This window comes from Eucalyptus grandis, chromosome 9 (genome assembly GCF_016545825.1).
Source record: "Eucalyptus grandis isolate ANBG69807.140 chromosome 9, ASM1654582v1, whole genome shotgun sequence".
NCBI classification, from domain to species: Eukaryota; Viridiplantae; Streptophyta; class Magnoliopsida; order Myrtales; family Myrtaceae; genus Eucalyptus; species Eucalyptus grandis.
Genome location: NC_052620.1, coordinates 19,433,152 through 19,455,528, shown reverse-complemented (window position 1 = coordinate 19,455,528; position 22,377 = coordinate 19,433,152). Strand labels below are relative to the sequence as shown.

Below are 22,377 nucleotides of genomic sequence, written 5' to 3'. Positions count from 1 at the left end.
TTGATTACCCACCGGGAGCCGGTTCCGGACCAGTTTGAAATCAGTTTGGGAACTGATTTTGTAAGTATATATCAAAAACTCTATTTTTCTCCTTATTTCTATTCTTACTCCCGCAATCACACAGCGTTTTCCTTTTGGCTCTTTCAAACATGCACGATACTCGTCCTTCATCATTCCTATTCCTCATTTGCTTCCCTCCTTCATCGACTCCCTCTCCCACCATCCGATAGATGGACGGTGTTCGTCGCCACCAAATTCTTGTGTACCACATGGATTGGCTCACCTAATTTCTCTTTTGTAGAAGGATTTATATTTGCATAAATGAGTAGCTTCATATAGTAGTTGTGGGAATAAGACTAATATTAGACCAATGTTTTTTTGGTAAATTTTTGCCTTATAATTTTATTTATTATAATTAGCCATGTGGATCCTTAATTTTTTGTTTAGTTGAAAAGTTCATGTATTTATTTATTACAAGCGCTTAATGTTTCGATACAAATTAGGAGGATTATGTTATTTTCTCGCATATTAATATAAAATTCGAAGTCATATAGGATATCTTGAGATTGCAAAACAAGGTGGGACTATGTTATTTCTTCTTCATTTGTATTGGCAATGCCACTGCACTTGGGTGACTTCCTTTTTCCTTAATGGGTTTTCTTTCTTGGTGTTTTCATGAGGAATGTTTTGCCCTTTTGAAGCAGAAAATTGGTCGGTCTTTTGAAGTATCTCGTGTTTTATTCATGTTGTTTAGGAGTTGGTTGGAAACGAAAGGGATGAGGAAACAAGTTGATGGGTCTGAAACAATGCCCTAAACCAAGGGCTTGCAGTTGAACTGTCTGATCAAATATCTCAACCACGGAGCATTCCGGTTTTACAGCTCTTGTGGTATGCTAAACAGCGAATGCTAGGTTGCTAGATTTATTCCACGATCAAGGATACAGAGGGCCTTCCTATGTGGTTGTCTCACTTAGAGACGAGAGTAGTGTGTCTTCCGTATTGCTTATTCATTTTCTTTATGGATAAAAGTTGAAATCCATGTTGTTTTAGTTTTTTCAGATGCATGTATCTTTTGGTGCATAGGGCTTCCAAGGGGTGTAAAGAGGCTGTACGTCATGTCGATCCTTCTGCAAGCTTGACTAATCAACTAACCAAGACCTCTAAGAGTAGTTCCTAGCGCAGGTTCGGCATATGCTGGAGAGGTACTTAAGGTTTGAAGTTGTTGAGCAAGTTGGGTAATTTCTGGCAATGATAACAAAAATTATATAACAAAGTTGAAGCTGTTAATGGATAGTCTTGAGAAGGAGAGGGATATCTACTTTGAAAAATTTGGAGATATTGATATTTGGGGCTACTATCTTGAAATAGAATGCCTCCCTATACTGTTTCAATCAAGCATTAGTTCCAGGCATTCTTGCCCTTTGTTTCAGTCATACTTGTTTTTTTCATCTCTGTCGTTATCTAAATGTTGATTACTTATTAACTTCTTCTTTGGCAGATTATGGGAGCAGTAAAGGTGATATTTCCTGTAGGAGATGATGATGCATTGGTTGTTGCAAAAGCTCAAGCCATGCTGTAGCGACATCGGAAAGAAGCAGAGTTACTGAGACGCATTGCCGAGGTTCCCAAAGAAAGAACAAGCTCAAATACTCAGGAAAGGAAAAGCATCATAAACCCGTAAGTTGATGCTGCTGCTACTCCTTTGTCTTCTCCTAGGCAGAGGATTTAGACACTTCTGATGTGTGTTCTAGTGGTTCATCTCTCATGAATTACTGACTTTCCATTTCTGGATGCATTCCTTGTTCGTAAGCTTGAAGACAACTTCTAGTGTACTCTCCATAAATAGATATTTAGACAACTCCACCTATGGAAAAGCCTAGGTATTTTAGAGGTTTTAACCATAGTCGACATGACATTTCGTAGCCTATATACAATTGGAGTTTTTGTTACTCCTTTGAGCTCAGTTAGGTAATTCGATCATGAAGTACTTACAAATACATGCAATGACTTTATATGCTTCACAAGGTTCATGGCAGCTTGTGTTTTGTATTACCACATTGATGGTGGCATCTTTGGACATATTTCATAGGAAAGATTGGCATGATGCCATGTTTCATGTATGTCGTTTGGTTGGTTTGGTTTGTGACAAGTTAATACCTTCATAATTTAGGAATGTCTGATACTGTGTTGTTTGTTCTAGTTGGTGCATTTTTATGAATTCTTTGATGGGTGGATGTATTATTCCGAATGGATTTTTTCAATTTACTAGTCAAGAGTTCTAAAACTGAGTTTGTTTGATTTCAATCTTCTTCTTGCACATATTATTGGTGGGTGTCAATCAAACTTGTGTTTGCCTAAAAAAATACCCTTTTTACCTATTGATTCACTACGCTGTCATCTTTACAACTTTGAGTTCTTTTTAATGTGCACGTTTCTTTAGGGATGACATCCACTAACATATGAAAAATAGTTAAAATTTTATAAAGATCTCAATATGGAAAAATCAACACTTTAGTGTCTATATCCATTCCAATGCTCAATGATTCCATAGCACTATATACACTTTTCATTTGAACGTATAAAATGCAAAATCCAACCAAAAGTACAAAAAAAGAAAAACTCGAGAACAACAAAAAACTTCATCAAAAAATCATGGTCGACCATAGCTGATCTATGAGGACTACCCCAGCTCCTATCACTTCTAACTTCATCGAGACGCCAATAGTGGTTCCGAAATAATAGGAAAGAATGAATTACCTAGACATTGAAATTTTAAAAAAAGTATAAGAAAAGTGAAGCTAACTAGTTATGTACCGGGGTGAATATAGAGAAATATCATGAATTACTTCTTCACGAAATAGGAGGAAGATCACAGCCATCCTTTCCATTGCCTTGTTGGTCTTCAACTTTCTTGAGGCAAAACCAAAGGCTGCCATCCACCTTGAAGGACTAAAGCTGAATGACAACATCCTTCATGAGTTCATTCCGCGCGTACGGATGCGCGACCCCATTCCACCTCTCCGTCAACTTGTAAGAAAAATTTTTGCCTTGTAATTCCATCTCTTGAGTTGCAACCCATGAGGAACTTCGAGGCACGGCTCAATGAGGGAAACCTTAATGCCCTCCTTCCTATCTAGGATTCGGATCTCTTCTTCGCTCAGGAAACCTTGCCTTATCTGCTTGTTGGGTATAGAGAGCCTACTTTGGCCTCGGCTCATGTCCGTGGCAGTAAGAGTCTTCTCCGCCACGAGCGTCATATCCCGACCTTGCATCTCCTCAATTTTGTCCATGTACTTCGTCGGCAATTTGCTTGGTCCTATTAGAGCCGCGAGACCCGTCTTGGGAGTTTTCTAGGGTTTCTTGGAAACTCTTCCCCATTCTTGGGTTTCGGAGGAATCAAACGTACGCGACCTCTTCTTGTGGTTCTCAGCGACAGCTCTCGAAGGCTCTTGCTTGTTGTTTTGGACAACGACAAATGGGTCAGAACTTGACGTCTGGGCGTGGAATGTCGGCCTTCGCGCTCGCGGGGATCTCATCTTCCGAACGATCCATCCGACACCGATTGGCCCAAAAGTGGTGGTGGTCACGAGGGTGACCTTCTTCTCAACATCGCGATCCAAGATGGAAGGCCCGAGACTTAGCTTTCCCTCGGAGATGAATGAAGCTACGTCTGCCAAGAGATTGAGAGATGAGAAATCGAGCTTCATCTTTCTCTCCCCCTTTGAAAGATGGTTTGCAGACCGAAAATAGACCGTCGATGCCGGAAAACTTTGATACCCCATTATCGCCAAGTGATGAAGAGATGAACAGACGAAGAGATGATGATCGTGGGTTTTCACAGAGAGAGAGAGAGAGCGACGAAGAAGGGGTGAGAGGGAGGGGAAGAAGAAAGCTGGTGCGATTGCAAATTAGGAAATATTAGGAAATACTTGAAGAAGATGAGAATTCTGAGTGGATTCAGTGAGATACGGGAGTTTCAAATTAGGAAATATTAGGGCTTTGTGACCGTTGTGACCGTTGAGTGCTTACTCGGACGAGTGATTCTGAAAAATAATTTGTTGTCCATCTCTGAATTAACCACGAATTGTTGTCTGTCCCTGTTGGAATATCTTAGAATTGATTCTAATTGTAATTGATTCTAGTAGATATTTGGTTAGCACAGTAAATAGGAAATCTTCGATAGATGTATATTGATGTATATTTCCTTTCCTAGTTTACTTTCTCGTTCATACATTATAAATGTACAATGTACTAGCATACAGAGATATACAAGAAAACACTTCTTACCAATATTCTGTCAGTCCCTGATTTTTTCACCAAAAAATTGTACTTTGATTTTAATTGCACGTGTATTACAACTCTCTGGATTTTAATTACACGTGTAGCTGAAATCAGAGCATGATTTTGCGAGGAGCCGAGAGCTAAGAAAAGATTATCACTGATTTCTCTCAGTCACAGGTCTTCTTCGTCGTTCTCGATCGTCAGAAATCTGCCGTGGCTGTCGATGTCCACCGCTCCCACCACGGCGCCAAAACTCCTCTTTTCTGCCCTGTTTTCTGGCCGGCAAGTTTGATCTTCGTTGCCAACACGTCTAGGACCTCCATTCTCCGATCTGCACACCAGCCGAGGCCAGAAATCCAATTGACCAATGTAAAAATCCATTCGCTCTGTTTATGTCGTGTATGAATGAAACAGAGGCCTTGAGCTCTATTTGATGTTTGTGAGAAAAGAGGTTGTGACTGAAGCTCTTTTAATGTGTTTAATGTGGGCTGATGTTGTTGTGATGATCTGAAATTGAATCATCGCTTCATATGTGTACGAGTTCATTGATCGAAATGCATATCACTTGTTTGATTAAATGCTCGAACTAAATAAATCAGAATGTGCTTCTAATCAACCCATGGATCGAAAGTCACACTACCTCAATCCACCCTATTCTTGACTCATTAAAGCCTCATTTATGGGTCGTCTTTTGTTGGAATATGATGTTCATTTGTCATTGAATTGGTGTCATGATTCTCATCTTCGGTATGTTTCTCTTGTTAGCTATGCTTGGTCCCAATATTCTCTCTCGCTGTGTTGTTTCTTTTTTTGTCTTTGAGTTCCATATACTAGGGTGTGTTTGCGTGGTCATCTGCAATTGTGGTGGGAGTTCTGTGGTGGCTGGAGGTCTATGATAATGGAGGAAAGCATGTTTCTGTTGTGCTATTCTTATCACAGTACTGGGGCGCGTTGTTCTCTGGCGTAGTTCAGCTATGGTCTATTGATTAAGGTGTAGAACCTGTGTCGATGAAGTCCCCGTGTGATTGATCAATGAGTGCTGAATGTTTAGACATAGAAGAAGACTAAAGGAAAGCAGAAAGAGAGTTGAGAGGCTGTTGCATCAAAGACGGACATAGGGAGGGAAAGAAAAAGAAATAACTATTAAAAAATAAACAAATATAAACGGAAAGAAATAAAGGATGAAAGAAAAAAAATGGTTGGAAAATACGGTTGTCGGATAGATTGTTTAGTCTCAACAATAATTTTAATTGAATTTCATTTAGTCTGTGATCTTACAACTTAGGAAGTTACATTCATAATTTTCAGGATCAAATGAATTTTCAATCATTTAACTTTAGATTAAATACATAATGAGATAAAAAAAAAAAAAAAAAAAAAAAAAAAAAGCTATAAGAAGGTAGTCAAACACGACCAGGTGCAATTTATATGTTACTCCTTTTCGACTTAAATTGGGTTGTAATAAAGAAAGCTATATAAATGTTGCTAAAATCATCACAAGAAAATGAACCACGATGAGATTACATGTAAAAAGTTATTGCAACAAAACCCCTTCTCTTTAGGAGAAATCATAGAAGTCCTCCTAAATTAGGCATTCCATTGCCAAGCAAGACACAAATCTGTATAGGTCAAATCCCCATTTTGCTTTCAGCAATTGCTATTGTAAATCTTCTCGGGTTCTAGTGTTCTTTCCAAGATGGAACAATCCTTTTCAGAATGGATTATTGAACTCTCTTTCTAGGAGTCCCTAATTGCACAAGCCGATATATGATGTGAAAATATGTTGACCGTCAATAGCATTACATGCCAATTAACATGACAAATGTCGGATGCCAAACTACCAAGTCTGAGTCTGACAAAATACTTGAAAGTTGAAGAGAGCGATTGATTGATTGATTATACGAGTGGATGCACAAAGTGAAGAAAGTAAGTAGATTAAAATGTACAAATAGTGAGGAATCAAGTAGAATGGCATCGGTACCTCAAAACGTGTATCGCATGCTTCCCAAATCTTAAGTAAACATCCTCGTCCTCCTCCCAATCAGGCTCAAGAGGTGAAGACTTCAAATGCGCCAAAATAAACTTTGACACTGTTAAAGTCAATTGTTAAGAGCGTCAACGCCATCAGAAAGTCGAGATAAACCAGATTTCACCATTTAAGGAACACCAAAACAACAAAACAATGCAAGTATAAAGTTTGAGAAATTAGCAAAAAGAAGCAAGGCATTAAGTTTTTATATCTATGAAAACTAATGTTCTTTATAGCTACCAATTGCAGATGAAAGAAACTGCTCGACACTTCCTAATGGCAATCGCCATAATCCTCTCTTAGTTGACCACTTCCCTCAATCATACAAATACTTTTCCGATACTTCCTTAGGCGTACCCTTTTTTCTTCAAAACACTGGCGTACTTACTTCTCCAGGATTTGAAGGTCCTTTATTTCCATAAGAGTAAATTTTTATCAGACAAGGAAAACGAGAAAAACTCAATATTGTCACCACTTATAGTCTTGAAAATTAAAACAAACATCATAAGAACATGCTAATTCATCAAAATTTCTTTAATCTCACTTTTCCCTCAATGTCTAGGGGCCAAAATTGCCACCAGGATGCCATGGAAAAAATTTCCATTGATTAAGACATCAGAGAAACACATGATGGAAAAATTTAAGAAACTACTTAAAAAGGTATGCTTATCAAGTAGATTAATAGACATTTGACAATTTTCATGCAAAATTTACAAGCTTTGGTCTTCCGGACTTCTGATCCAACTCCATGCGAAGACCAAGCTTTGCAATCTTCGGCGTATTAACAGTTCCCCGGAGCTCTAATTCAATAACTGCTCGTTGGTTTTTGGTTTTTCCCTCGAACAAGTTTCTGATTGTCCAAATACCCCATTCTCTCAAGAACGGGTTATCTTCATCCGTAATGCACTGCTGCATAAGCAGAGTAATCCCATCCTTGCATAAGAACTCATCTTGCATGCTCCTCCCCTAGTACAAACAGTTGCCGATGACTACAATAATATCTCTGCGAAACCCCTCGTAAGGGTACTGTTTCAGTTGTTTTGAATCTGCACTTCCTTGGTGCTGACCCTGATTAATGGCTTTTCTGATAATTGGGGAGGCTCAAGTTCATGGAGCAAATACAGAAGCAAATCCAAAAGACCCGAGGAGAGAAGTGCGCCTCTTGTGTCTTGTGTATTTCTCATGGGTTCTCATGCACCATACTGTGCGCAAATTATCTCTCAGCGTGGTGAGTGTGTAACCAAGGACATTGATACGAGAGGACCCTATAGGAAGGCTTAAATTGCCTTCCACTGAAAAATCAAAAAGCCCGCTAGCTTTTCTGAATAATCCAAGAATGTATAATGTAAACTCGTTAGAGATAGTGATGATGTTTATTCTCCCACAGGTGCTAATGAGAAACGCTTGATCGGGTGAAAACTCATCATAGCCCAACTGTACATCTTTGCTGTCATAAGCAGGAACAACAGCTAGTTCGGCAAATAAAGTAGGTAAATGTGCCTCTTCTAAGCAAATGATTGAGAGAAGCAATTTAAACCATTCTTCTCGAAAGCCAACTGTCAAACAAGAGAATATGACATTATGTGATGAAGCAATTAGGTTCAATCAAAGTGGGAGGAAAATAACTTGAGAAAGTGGCCTAAAGAGAAGCAAGCGAAAATGGAACGTACCTATTGAAGCAGTTGGAGCAATTTCTGACGCCAAAGACAAACCAGGATTTCCACACAGCTCTGCCACACGTATAGGGTTCCCATCTTGACAAGTATATAGTATCATACACAAAGGATCAACTATGTCTTGGCTCCAAATTCTTGCTGGCATGAGAAATTCATTCGGAAAGAATTGAACCCAAATAGTTTGTTCCAGCAATGAGACATTTGCTAGAGTGTGCAGGGCTATCCTGACAGCTCCGCAATCCAAGGCAGGGGTGTATATCGGAACCCTCAAGATGGTCAAAGTGATTCCAACTCCATTCTTCTCGATGAAAGTATCCTGATTTACAACTTCTCCAAGCACATAGGTCCCTACCCCTTCCTCTTTCTCACTCTCTTATTCTTCCCAGAACGACACGGCTCCAAAGCAATCGAAACTGACGGTTTCTGCGCAAAACGACAGCCCGAAAGAGAGGCACTTTGATTGGGCTGTCGCTTTTCTCCAGTTTGTGTGGACGTTCTTGTGGATGCAGAGATGATGGCTGTGCCGCCTATGCAGGTTGCTCGGATTGCTTCCGTGGGATATGACCACTGACCAGGTCGTGACTGTTGCACCGTTAGTTGCCATCTAACTTTCTCGTTTTCAGCCACAAATGTAAAATAAGGAGAAGAAAGAAAGAAGGGAAGAAGAAAAGAAAGAAGAAAATCAAGAAGGAATCGTGATGTCCACTCCTTTGTTTTCATTCAAACCCATGAACTGTTCAAAGTAATAAAGGTATGGAATTCTAATCATCAAATAAGAAAAATTTTCTCGGACCGGTGTCCATAAATCGTGACTTATACATTTTGATAATTGCCAAAGAAACGACCATTCCAAACATATTAAGAATTGATCCATAAAGTGCCAACCGTGTATGTAGAACATATCTCTATATATCAATGACATGACTGGCTCTTATTCGGCTAATCTAGCATCTCATCCATGTGTTTGTACGAAGAATTTGCTCGAATTGGAATGTAAAAAATATATTTTAGTTTGATATAACGTACTTGCGTACTTATACTCTACGGCGATTAACGGTGCATGTGAACTATACTTACGTGTTAAGTGCATCCAAGGTAAGGAGAGAGGCTTGTTAGAAGGTGGAAAGTCAGTTTCTTGTGATGCCCCTCGATCCGAGGAAGATAAGTGATTGGGTAGGCTTGCGACAGCCTGAGGGGGCCAATAGCTCTGCATTCCTGTCCTGACCAACTCACCCAATAAAAAAATAAAAACAAAAGTAGCAAAACAGGAAAAAAAAATTCTCATCAAAATCAAACAATTTCCCAAGAATCCTCGCTGTCTCATTAGTCATTTCTAGCCGCCGTAATAATTAAATCTTCCCAACGATATACCATAAAATATAAAATTAATAACAAGTGTGCTAGCAAGTGCTTCCACGTATTTATTAAAAATATTTTAAATATAGGCAAAAGGGTAAACCTCCCAAGACAATAATAAACAATTTACATTTGAATTTTTAATTGTGCATTTCACGATAAAAATTAGTGCAACTAGACCTAACTTCTATGTTATTTTATTAATTTTACTAGATCTAAATTCTGGGAATTCTCACAAAATTCACTTGTTTCTAGGAACTCCTTTAATATTAATTTGGTTTATTCATAGAAGACTGTAAGTGCCCAAAAATGCGTCTATATACAATAATGTATGGAGGAGCTTGCACGATCCGAAACAGAGAGGATGGGCAACCAATAAATAGATTTTTGATGATTTTCTTTATTAATTAGTGATTTTAATGATTTTGTCCATCGTGAGGAAAAGCTCATTATCTTACTCTGCTGCGACCTAGAAATTAGAACTGTAATAATGCGAGGGATACATTATGGGCCACAGAAAAAATCTAAGAAAAAATGAATAATATATTTTTTGGGATTATAAATAAATTAAAGGCTGATTTTTTATTTATTTTTTGGCAGAAGATCCACGCCACCATCCGCCGCCGAAATTACAGAACCCTAGAAAAGTGAGAAGTTTAATATGCGTATTTGAATACGTTATCAGAAGAAATGAATATATATATATATATATATATATATATATATATATATATAATATTTAGCTAGCTAACTATTCTTTGATCATTAGTTGTTGTCCATGTAATTTTCTCTAGCTAGAAAATTCACCATCTTTCGTCGCAGACTCATTTGGAAAATGGTACAGCTTCCGGGTGATAAATTGGACCACATGGACCATAACCTAGTATCAATAGGAAAGGGTGTTTACTTGTCAAATTTTGTTCATCTTCCTCGATAGCATAAACATACGACTTTTTGCTCCCCACAATTCGACAATTGTTATATCTATACCACCATATTATAGGTCGCTAGATCAATACGCCACAAACGACAAGATAATAGGAAACCCTGACCTTATGACCCATCACATCATCCTCAGCTTCTCATGGTAGCACACATATAGCCACCTTCCTTTGGTGTAGAGGAGCTCGTCCTCACACCAGAACTATCGAGTCTTGCCTTCCTTCGCATACCTGATGAGGGCTTGAGCTCTTGGATCGTGCGTCAACCCCTCCTTGATGCAGTCGATCCAAGGATAGCTCGGTCGACTCACCGTGCTGCTCATCAGCTCCATCTTCCAACTCAATGTGTCCACCACGAAGTTGGCCTTCCCCAGCTTGTACTCCAGCACGTAGTCGAACTCCACAAGGAAATCCTGCCATCAAGCTTGCTTCGAACTCAACTTCTTTTGCATTTGGAAGTAGCTTGTGGCCACATTGTTCGTCCTTATGACAAACTTCGACCCCAAGAGATAATGCCTCCACGTTTGAAAGCGGTGGACCCTTTGCGGTCATCTCCTTCTCTTGAATGGTATACCAACATTTGGTATCGTTCAACTTATGAGACTCGTACGCCACCGGATGTCCATCTTACATAAGAACGCCATCGATAGCAAAATCCGATGTGTCAATCTCTACTTCATAGGGCTTCGTGTGGTCAGGCAACACCAGCACTGGCTCCTCAGTCATGGTTGTCTTCAATCGATCAAATGCCCTTTGGCATCAATCTGTCCACTCCCACGACTTCTCCTTCTTCAGCAGGTCCGTGAGCGGCACGGTGATGCTTGAGTAGCTCCGAATGAAGCACCAATAGTAGTTGGTAAGGCCAAGGAATGACCTCAACCCCGTCACCTTTGTCGGCGACTCCCATTCGATGATCAATTGAATCTTCGGCTTGTCCATTCGCACTCGTCCACCCCCAACGATGTGCCCCAAGAACGGAACTTCCTCTTAGGCAAATGCACACTTATTGTGCTTAACATACAATCCATTCTCACGCAAGACTTGGAAGACCTGCCTTAGATGTTTCGACTTGCTCATCGAGCGTCCGACTATACACTACAATATCATCTATGTAAACCACATCAAACCGATCTAGGAAAGGGTGGAGTACCTTGTTCATGAGTGTACAAAAAGTAGCTGGAGCGTTGGTCTGGCCGAACGGCATCACGAGGAACTCGTAGGATCCATACCGCGTCATACATGCGGTATTCGGCTCGTCCCCTTTAGCGATCCGAACTTGATAGTAGCTCGATCAGAGATCCAGCTTGGTGAACCACTGAGCTCCACCAAATTGATCGAAGAGATCCACAATGAGCGGAATCAAGTACTTGTTCTTCACAATTAGCTTGTTCAATGCTCGATAGTCTATGCACATCTGGAGTGACCCATCGTGCTTCTTTTGGAACAGGACCGGCACACCAAATGGAGCTTTGGATGATCGAATGTACCCCGCATCGAGCAGCTCCTTCAGTTGCTTCCTCAACTCTTTCAATTTAAGGGGTGCCATGCGATACGGCACCATAGCAAGCGGTCGAGCGTCAAGCACCAGCTCAATCCGATGATCCATTTCCCTTTGAGGTGGTAGCTTTTTTGGCAACTCTGGACGTCCTTGAATGCATTGAGGACATGGGTCACCTCCATGGGGACTTTGCCCCTTTCACCCTTCTTGTCTTCCGCCTTCAAGGCTGCAAGGATTGTCACCTTACCTTTCCTTGCTCCCTTAGTGAGTTGCATAGCCGAGATCATCCTCCGATCACGGTCCGATTCACGATGGATTGAGATCACGCATTGACAATGCTTGTCCAACACGCATATATACTCAGCAAATGGTACTACAACCACATGGATTCTATCTAGGAATTTTATTCTAATGATAATATCGTAATCGTCTAAGGGAATTACCTCTAGAGTCTCCTTACTCTTCCATGGCCCAAGTTGTAGCTCCACGTCCCTCACGACACTGATTGTAGGGACTTCCTTGGAGTTTATCATTTTGAGCCACCCGGCTCCCTTTTCAACTCGTAGGTTTAGTTTCTTCACGGCCTTTTCCCAGATGAAAATATCGGATGCTCCCGTGTCCACGAGTGCACTCATTGTGGTCGCTCTGATCTTCAGGTCCATGAACATCAAGCCTTTAGACTCCTTCACTTTCTTGGACTTGATTGTGCTAAGGAGTCGCAATGAACCCAACTGTGATTCCTCTTTAGGCTCATCCTCCTTGCAAAGGGCGGCCAGCTTGGCCTTGTTCAAGCAATCTCGCGCCATGTGCGGATCATCACAAAAAAATCATTTATAAGAGTGTACCTTCCTTTATCCTTCTCCGCTCGACTCTGCATGAGTTTTGTGAGGACCAGCCGGTAGTCTACCTCTAGTCGGGCGATTGTATCTCCCCTGATCTCCCCCACTAGTGGCTTTCTCCCTCGGATGAGAGTCCGATCGGGATGTGGAAGGCGCTTTATATTCCACAAGCGATTCAGCCACGGTCATGGCCGTCGTGAGATCTCCCACGTTGAACTGCTTCAACTCTTGCTTTGTCCATGGCTTGAGACCACTCATGAACTGGTAGTACGCTTTTGTCTAGTTCATTGAAGGGATTTGGAGTAGCAACTCCAAAAATCGCTTGATGTAGTCGCGCACCCCACCTTTCTACTCGAGACGCTTCAACTCGTCACGAGCTTCTTCCTCCGTATAAGCGGGAAAGTAGTTCCGTCGAAACTCCTCGACGAATCTACCCAGGTCGTGATAGGATCCCCATACCTATCATCCGACCGACGACGCCACCACAACAATGCATTATCGACTAAGTACATAGATGCAGTGTTTACCCGTGATTGCTCGCCGTTGATCATCATGGCTTGGAAGTACCACTCCATATACCAGAGGAAATTGTCCATGTCTTTGGTCACCCACGAGGCCCAGAATTCCTTCGACTTAGGTGTATCCACTCGTGGGCCTTGCACGGTGATCACCCCGTTCACATATGCAGCTTCTGATTCAGCGAGCTTACCCTTGAGCTCCGCTATCTCCACGCGCATGGCAACCATCATGGCCTCCAAGGGTTCGCACTGTTGTGTGAGTTCTTCTCGTAGGGTCCCAGCAACTCGTGTCAGAGCTCTCCCATGCCGGTCTTGAGCTCTTGCACCTTAGCAACGAGCTCCTCCCTTCCGACGTCTACTCCGTCCACGATCTGGGTCAGGTCGTCGACCGATCCTTAGACATCGGTGACGAACAACTCTAGCTTTGTCATCGGGTGTGTAAGATCCTCCGTTGGATCCCTTGAACTCGAACCACCATGGGTCTTCTTGCCCTTAGCAGCGCCCTTCTCGGCGTTCCTCCCACGATCAACGCAGTCACCACCCATGGCGAGCACCTCATCAGATCGTGGATCAACCATTGCGCTTGGAACATCTTGCTCTGATACCACTTGTCACGGGCCGATCAATCTAGCGTTCCCTTGCCTGTGCGGCCTTAGGAATTTCTCTCAAGTCAGCCTTTCCCACACTCAACTCACAAGGATCGTAGAGGGAAACTCTAGAGAGAGAAGCTCTGGATTGTATTTACTTGTGAATAAGATGATTACAATGAGGGGGAGGAGACCTCTATTTATACAAAGACAATGCAAACTGTATCTGTAGATCTCTCCTCGATCTAACGGTGGAGATTAAATCTCCCCAACTACCAACTACCCGCATTTATTACATACGAATACAATTACCGTTTCGTCCGCCCCCAGGAGTATTCTAGAATACTCGAAAAAACTCTAGATCTCGGGGATACAAGCCGAGGGTTGCTTGATCCACGGATGTGTCACGGCCCCTTAGAACCCTCTTGGATGGGCTTTCTTTTGGGCTGTGACACAGAGACGTGACAAAGCTGGGGTAGCAAGTCAATAAAGAATGGTAAAAGTTAGTGCAAGCAATGTCTCGGGGCTTGCCGTCTTGGATTTGTTTCTTTAGAGTATGTTTGGTGTGATATTTACTCTCTTTTATTTCTTTATACTTTTTTCCTTTTTTTAATCAACATTTGAAATTGAACTGTATTGGTATCTAACACTCAAGATCTTTCAGCAATAGATAATACCTTTAGTAACTATTTTTCTAATTTTCTAAAACTTATCATTTTCTTTTGATTTCATAATTTTGGAAGGAAATACAATCGTGTGAGCAATTTTTAAATTGAAACAAAAGGATTTGGTTTATTGATAGATTAATTTGAAATCAAATTATGAATTTTTGGTTCCGTTCGTTGCAATTACTAAAGTGATGATGTGTCACATAAATAGTCGATGATGACTAGATCTTCACATAAAAAATTTCTAACAAAAGCAATTGGAATGACCACATTGGAATTTCACACAAATATTTATAATTAAATTGATAAAATTTTAAAAAATATATGATTGAATTGATTTCTATATAATAAATTTATAATTAATTGAGTAATTGGCAATAATGTACACGATGGACATGCCGAATGAGTTGAAGGACACATTTTCCTACGAAACAAGAACCACGGATTTTGAGTAGGGCTTAGCTCTTTCTTTTCGGATAACAGAGAGAACAAATAGTTTGTCCTCAAATTGAATTCAATAATTGGATGTCTAGGATCTCAAAATATCTATCTAGAGCGATTTCGTGGAGCTCAAGAAAAGTATTTCGTTTTTTTTCACTAGAAAGTAAGCGGTTGATCACTTAAAGTAAATAAAATAAAAAAAAATTAATCGGATATCGAATTTACATGATTTGGACGATATGTTTTCTTCATTGAAAGAATAATATGCTACGGATTAAGCAATATTAAGGAAATTACAACCATTCAAATCAGTAAAGTACTTTGGTGTTTCCTCAATCTCATGTATACCAAACAACTCATATTGTATTTAGTCTCGAAATTTCTTGTGAAAGAATTCATTAATCTCATAAAAAAATCCACAAATCTTAATGCAAGATTTATTGTTGTCGAAACCCTCTTGGAAATCCTTTGGAATATCCACGATGGACTCTACACATTTACGCCACAACAAGCATTGGGGCGCTCATTGAAACCGTGTTTTTTTTCTTTTGGTCAGACGTTGAAACCATGTTTGAAGACCAAACAAAGAATCCGATTTTTGAAGGAAAACTATTTTCAAAAAATTATTTTTCAACTTTTCAGAATTTAATGATGGAAAACTAAAAAACAACAAGTTTAAATTGAGGAAAATATCATCCTTTTTATTAGAAAGAAAATTGATTTTCTTCAATCACTAAATAAATGAAAACTAACCATTTTCCTTAAAAATGATCTCCACATAAAACATTTTCCTTTATTATGAAGTTTTTAGTGAAATAAACACACCCATAGACAATATTGATCTTCATATACTAATCAAGAAATCTTTTTATCTTAACTCCAACATGGAGATGAACTTTAATTTTTGCATCCTAATTTGATTCGACCTACGGAAGTCGAGTCTAATTTGAACCTTCTGCATTATTGGAATATCCAAGTCTCCAACCATAGGAAAAATTGTCTAAAAAGTCTTGCATCTATTGCACTTTTGTCAGTTTAGTTATAAACTTTTTTAAGTTTTGCTAATTGACTCAATCTAATCAATTTTGGTCGGAAATTGGTGATGTGACAATCTAGTCTCAATTTTGGCCAGAAATATGTGGACAAATATTAATATTTTAAAAATAATTCCTTAATTTTTATTTTTCTTTTTCTTTTTTCGTTCAAAGTGCCAGCGGGGCCACTTGCCCTGAGAGGGTCATGACCCTTGCCCAACGCTAGCCCTCAGTTAGTGGTCAATGGAGGTCATTGACCCTCGGCCATTGGTTGGTGGCCTTGCCAGACTTTAAACCAAAAAAGGGGAGAAAAGAAAGAAAAGTATTTAAAAAATTAAAAAAGATAGTAAAAATATTAAAGTATTAATGAAAATTGTCGCGTCAGCGTTAGTTGTGTCGCGTAGGATGAATCACAAGACAAAGTGAAGTGTAACCTTCTGGTGGCCCCACAGGTTGTAGCGCCAGAGCCAAGTCTTCTTTGCTTCTGTTTACTTGCTATTCGGTTTAGCAGGAAATAGAGGAGCGAAATAGAGGTCAAACTTCAAAGGGAAAGAGACAAAAGCTTTTACGGTTGGGGAAGGAGGAAGGGAAAAGGAAAGAAAGGAAAAGAAGAGGGAGAGGCGAACGCACGCTGCTGCTAGCTAGGGATCACGCTTGGAAAAGAGGAGAGAGAGAGAGAGAGAGGACTTTGGAGACCCCCTCTTCATTTTCCACAAGCCTTTGGTCCTTTTTTTCCATGGAAAAATGGTTCCTATCACTCTCATGAGGCCCACCACGCTTGAACACATCTATCCACTCCGAAACTCAAATGTTGAAGAAATTCATGGTGTTGGGCATTCCTAGGAATTTGCCTTGTTTCTAGAAGCTCTCTCTTTTCCATTTTAGAAACTCAAATGTTGAAGAAATTCATGGTGTTGGGCATTCCTAGGAATTTGCCTTGTTTCTAGAAGCTCTCCCTTTTCCATTTTACCATTTCACCATCTTAGTTAATAAAGACAATTTTTCATTGAAGTCTTTATAATTCATTCTCCAAATGTTCCACAATAAAGGCCCAAAACCTATTTAAAATGTGGCCTTTCACTTATTCTTTTAATTTGTTGCATTTGGAAATTTTCACCAATAATTCCCATCATCAATAATTCTTGGAAATATGCAACAACATTCCTAAAATTAATTGTGACACCTTAAAGTTCTCAATTTTTGAAATCGGAATAAATTTCGCAATTAAACTCAGTCAAACTTGATTTCAGCGTGACCTAAAATTTGTTGGATAGTTTTTGGGAATTTTCGGTGTAGTGGACTCATGGCCGATTGTCTTTGAGCCACCATGTATATCTTCAACTCATTGGCGACTCTTGGTTGTCGTGGAAATCGCTAAGTTTCAATTACGAGCACAGGGTGGCAAAATGATAGAAAAATCGGTTTAGTGCCGATCGATGAGAATTTTGTAATTAGATGGAATCACCCATGTCTAATTATATATCTTAATCAAATCGACCTATTTCCGATCTTTGATAGATTTTCAACTGTGTCGCAATGACCTTGTAGACTAAGACGGTCGAGCAGTTGATTTCTGGTCAAATTCTCAAGCCTGTTGTATTAAAATCCCTTAGTGACTCCCCAACTAGTCTAGTTCTCTCTCTCTCTCTCTCTCTCTCTCTCTCTCTCTCTCTCTCTCGATGCAACACCATCACCATTGTCATGTGCAATTGGCATTTATTCATTAGATCAGTAATGCTATATCCGTAAATTGATAGCGTTAGCGACTCCTTATTGACGAATATAGTGATTCGACAAATTACTATAGTCGAAAAGACTTAATTGCTTGGGAAGATAGAATAAAATTAGGATTAATATCATGAAATAGTCAAGCTAATGCATTTATGAGAAATTTATCATAAATTGTTATTGCGTCACTAAAAGTCCGAAACTAGTATACTTGTCAAAAATCTTAAATCAGTACACATGCGACAAATTTATCTTAAACTATTAATTTATTGTCATGTCTCATCCAACTTAATAATTTTACATACATGTCACGAATGTACTAATTTAGAGTTTTTAGTGAGTTAAAAATTGGTTTAGAGTAAATTTGTTAGGTGAATATGGATTTTTATGTATTAGCCCATACAATTAACCCTTCAAATCCTAACCATGTAAAAACGAAATATCTAAAAAACTAAAAACTCGGTTCCATCGAATTCTTAAAATCAAATTTCCTACAACAGAATTATTTATAAAAAAAAAAAAAAGAAGAAGCTCTTTGCGGTATTTGCGAGAGCTCCTAATCCTGCAGAGATTCGCGTCTAGTTGCATCGGCACCAACAAAAGGAGAAAAGGGAAGATTCAAATCCGAGAAAGAGAAGTACAAAGACCAAGCAACTTCTCGTTAATTACCGCCGGTCAAAGAAACCCGATTGGTCACCGGTCATCCCCAACTTGCACGAAAAACATAATTAAAATAAATAAATAAAAATTTCATTTTTTTCATTACTTTTCTTTTTCTTTTTATCTCTGAATTATTGATATTAACCCAAATATTAAATCCCATGAAATTGCCTATATAAACTCCCCTTCCACCCCCACCTTCTTCCCACACTCTCCAAACTTCTCCTTCCTCCACCTCCTCCAAACTTCCTCCTTCATCGTTCTCGTCCATCCATGGCGCACCTCCTCGTTCATATTTTTCATATTTTTCATATTTTTCATCACCTTTTTCTCTTTTTTTGGGCTGAATCATTGATATTAAGTTAACCCAAATATTAAATAAATCCCATGAAATTGCCTTTATAAACTCCCCCTTCCACCCCACCTTTTTCCCACACTCTCCAAACTCCTCCTTCCTCCAATCTTCCTCCTTCATCGTCCTCGTCCATCCATGGCGATCCCGGCCGCCGCCGCCGCCGCCCTCCTCCTCTTCTCCGCCGTCGCCGCCGCCGCTGCGAGGACTGACGAGGAGGTCATGGGCATGTACGAGCTCTGGCTCGCCAAGCACGGCAAGGCCTACAACGGCCTCGGCGAGCGGGAGCGGCGGTTCGAGATCTTCCGCGACAACCTCCGGTTCGTGGACGAGCACACCGCCCTCAACCGGTCGTACGCCCTCGGGATGAACCGGTTCGCCGACCTCACCAACGAGGAGTACCGCGCCATCTACCTCGGCACCCGGAGCGACCCCATGCGCCGGGTGGCGAAGGCGAGGCGCGCGAGCGACCGCTACGCCTCCCGCCCCTGCGACGACAGCATGCTGCCGGCCGCCGTCGATTGGAGGACCAAGGGCGCCGTTAACAAGGTCAAGGACCAGGGAGCTTGCGGTAATTTCACATCTTGACCTCTCTTAGCTTTTTCCCCCTCTTACTTTTTCACTTTGCCTGCGCGGATCACGTTCGTTTCTTGGAGATGAAGTTTCCCATTTTTAGTCTTTAACCTCTATTTAATAATTTTAATTATAATTTATTATCTTGTCACTGAGCATGGGAAATACCACCATTTTATGAATCGATTTAGGCATGAATTGAATATCGGAGGAGTGGGTTTTTTTTTTTTTGGTCGAAGAGAAGTGGGTTGATTGTATATATATTTGTATGGATCGATACGAATCCTATCGATTTGAATATCAAACCCGATATGATGACTTTTTGAAAATTGAAATCCTACCCTTATCTCTTTGAGGTAGTTCAGTTGTGTTGGCTAGTGATTTTGAACCTGATTTGGTTAGTAATCTTGTTTGTTTTGCGCTGCAACAAGAAAAAGTTCATTTTTTTTTTTAGTTAAGTCTAACATCGCATTTTAGCCAAAAAGAAAAAAAGGGGGAAAGAGAAAAGTCTTGACATCACATGGATAGACTAAAACCAGTGAAGTATACAGTTGTCTTCCTACATCACTTGGGGTTTACTCAATCAAATTAGGCTTATGTGATCATCATCAATTGAGGGTTTGACAAATTAATTCAGATGCATGAACAACGTTTTGGCATTAAATCAACACGTTTCTGCTACAGATTACCCGTTTGCTGTATTGATCTGCCTCTGCAGTAATCACAAATTTAGCTCATCAAGCTGAAAACCCAATTTGTTTTTCTCCCTCATCTTTAACAGGAAGCTGCTGGGCCTTCTCTACCATAGCCGCCGTGGAAGGAATCAACCAGATCGTCACCGGCGAGCTCATATCCCTCTCCGAGCAAGAGCTTGTGGATTGTGACCGGTCCTACGATGCCGGTTGCAACGGTGGGCTCATGGACTATGCCTTCCAGTTCATCATTGACAACGGTGGCATCGACACTGAGGAGGACTACCCTTACCTGGGAGTCGATGGAACCTGTGATGCGTCTGGGGTCAGTACTTCCTAGTCTTTCGCAATTCACATCAGTTGTTGAAGTCGACATCATTCTAGTTTGGGAACTGAGTTTTGGAGAGGATTGAATTTTCTATTTTCTGATTGCTGGCTTTCGAATGAAAATTGCAGGTTAACTCAAAGGTGGTGAGCATTGATGGGTACGAGGATGTCCCGGCCTTCGACGAGAGAGCCTTGAAGAAGGCTGTGGCTCATCAACCCGTGAGTGTTGCCATTGAAGCTGGAAACAGAGATTTCCAACTTTATGAATCCGTGAGTGACTTTTAAGACTTTGTTATCTTTTTCAATCTGTGGCTGCAATGAAACGTAGTTTATATCAGAACCAGATTCCATGATGGATATGAAATTGGAACTGCAATACAGAGAATTTTCGAGGCACTATATAATGCCTTGTTATAACTATAAACCTAAACCCCACCGAATCTGCAGGGCGTGTTCACCGGCGAATGTGGAACTGCGTTGGACCACGGGTGTGATCGCGGTCGGATATGGGAAGGAACATGGTGCCGACTACTGGCTTGTGAGGAACTCGTGGGGTGCCGAGTGGGGCGAGAGCGGATACATCAAGATGGAGAGGAACTTGGCCAACAACTACTTCGGCAAGTGTGGTATCGCAATGGAGGCTTCTTACCCTGTCAAGACCACCCAGAACCCTCCTAGTAAATATTCTTCAATGGGAAGCAGCGGTGGCATCGAACTTGTCAGCAGTTCTTGAAGTCCGGAATAGAGGAAAACTTACAGAAAGGTGCAAGATTGATTGTCTTTGAGTTCGAGGATCACTCTGGGTTCACATAATTGTGTTATATTCCTTGCCGGGGGTCGGTTTATGGAAGGGGGAAAGGAATATGGATGCACATCGGGCGGTTTTCTTATGATTCTACTGTAAATATCTTTCATTTCATCAACATTTGAATTCCGAAGAATTGCACCATAAGAAGTAATAGTTATTGTAACTCCGAATTGCCTAGTTCAAGTCTTCAATCGAAACTCCTCTCTTTCACATATTATTTTCTGTTATTACTCGCTCAACTTTGTTCACTCCTTTGTCTCTCGGCATGAATTCACCTCCCCTGATCCTACGGGCACGCTGATCCAAAGACAGGAATGATGTTGGTAATTACAGGTTTGCTAATGAGTTTTCTCTGATTCATCAAACACCCGACCTCGTTGGTTTGGTGAATAGCAGTCTAAGTCAAATGCTACCATGACGACCTTAGACTGGCCAATTTTGCAAGGGTTTGATGACAAGTGGCTAGCAAAGCACCCCTTTGCAACGTTGAGGAAGAATCGGAAAAAAGAGACAACGCAATACGCAATTTTAAGAAAATACCAACTGCAACCAAACATACAAAAAAAAAAAAACTCGAGAACAACAAAAAACTTCATCAAAAAATCATGGTCGACCATAGTTGATCTGTGAGGACTACCCCAGCTACTATCACTTCTAACTTCATCGAGACGCCAATAATGATCCCGAAATAATAGGAAAGAATGAAAGTACCTAGACATTGAAATTTTAAAAAAGTATAAGAAAAGTAAAGCTAACTAGTTATGTACTGTGTTGAACTTAGAGAAGTATCATGAATTACTTCTTCACGAAATAGGAGGAAGATCACAGCCATCCTTTCCATTGCCGTGATGGTCTTCAACTCTCTTGAGGCAAAACCAAAGGCTGCCATCCACCCTGAAGGACCAAAGCTGAATGACAACATCCTTTATGAGTTCATTCCGCTCGTAGGGATGCGCGACCCCATTCCACCTCTCCGTCAACACGTAAGAAAAATTTTTGCTCTGGTAATTCCACCTCTTGAGTTGCAACTGAGAAACTTGAGGCACGGCTCAATGAGGAAAACCTTAATGCCCTCCTTCCTATCTAGGATTCGGATCTCTTCTTCGCTCAGGAAACCTTGCCTTATCTGCTTGTTGGGTATAGAGAGCCTACTTTGGCCTCGGCTCATGTCCGTGGCAGTAAGAGTCTTCTCCACCACGAGCGTCATATCCCGACCTTGCATCTCCTGAATTTTGTCCATGTACTTCGTCGGCAATTTGCTTGGTCCGATTAGAGCCGCGAGACCCGTCTGGGGAGTTCTCTTGGGTTTCGGAGGAATCAAATGTACGCGACCTCTTCTTGTGGTTCTCAGCGACGGCTCTCGAAGGCT

At 40.7% G+C, this 22,377-nt stretch overlaps 1 long non-coding RNA gene and 1 pseudogene across 1 annotated transcript; both read left to right on the top strand.

The window, feature by feature from the left end:
- Positions 1 to 985: 985 nt before the first annotated feature.
- Positions 986 to 21,174, top strand: LOC120288097. The gene is made up of 3 exons (XR_005546355.1): positions 986 to 996; positions 13,837 to 13,840; positions 20,946 to 21,174. It is a non-coding gene; the product is annotated as an uncharacterized LOC120288097 (long non-coding RNA).
- LOC120288096 lies at positions 18,575 to 21,171 on the top strand (annotated as a pseudogene).
- Positions 21,175 to 22,377: the final 1,203 nt, after the last annotated feature.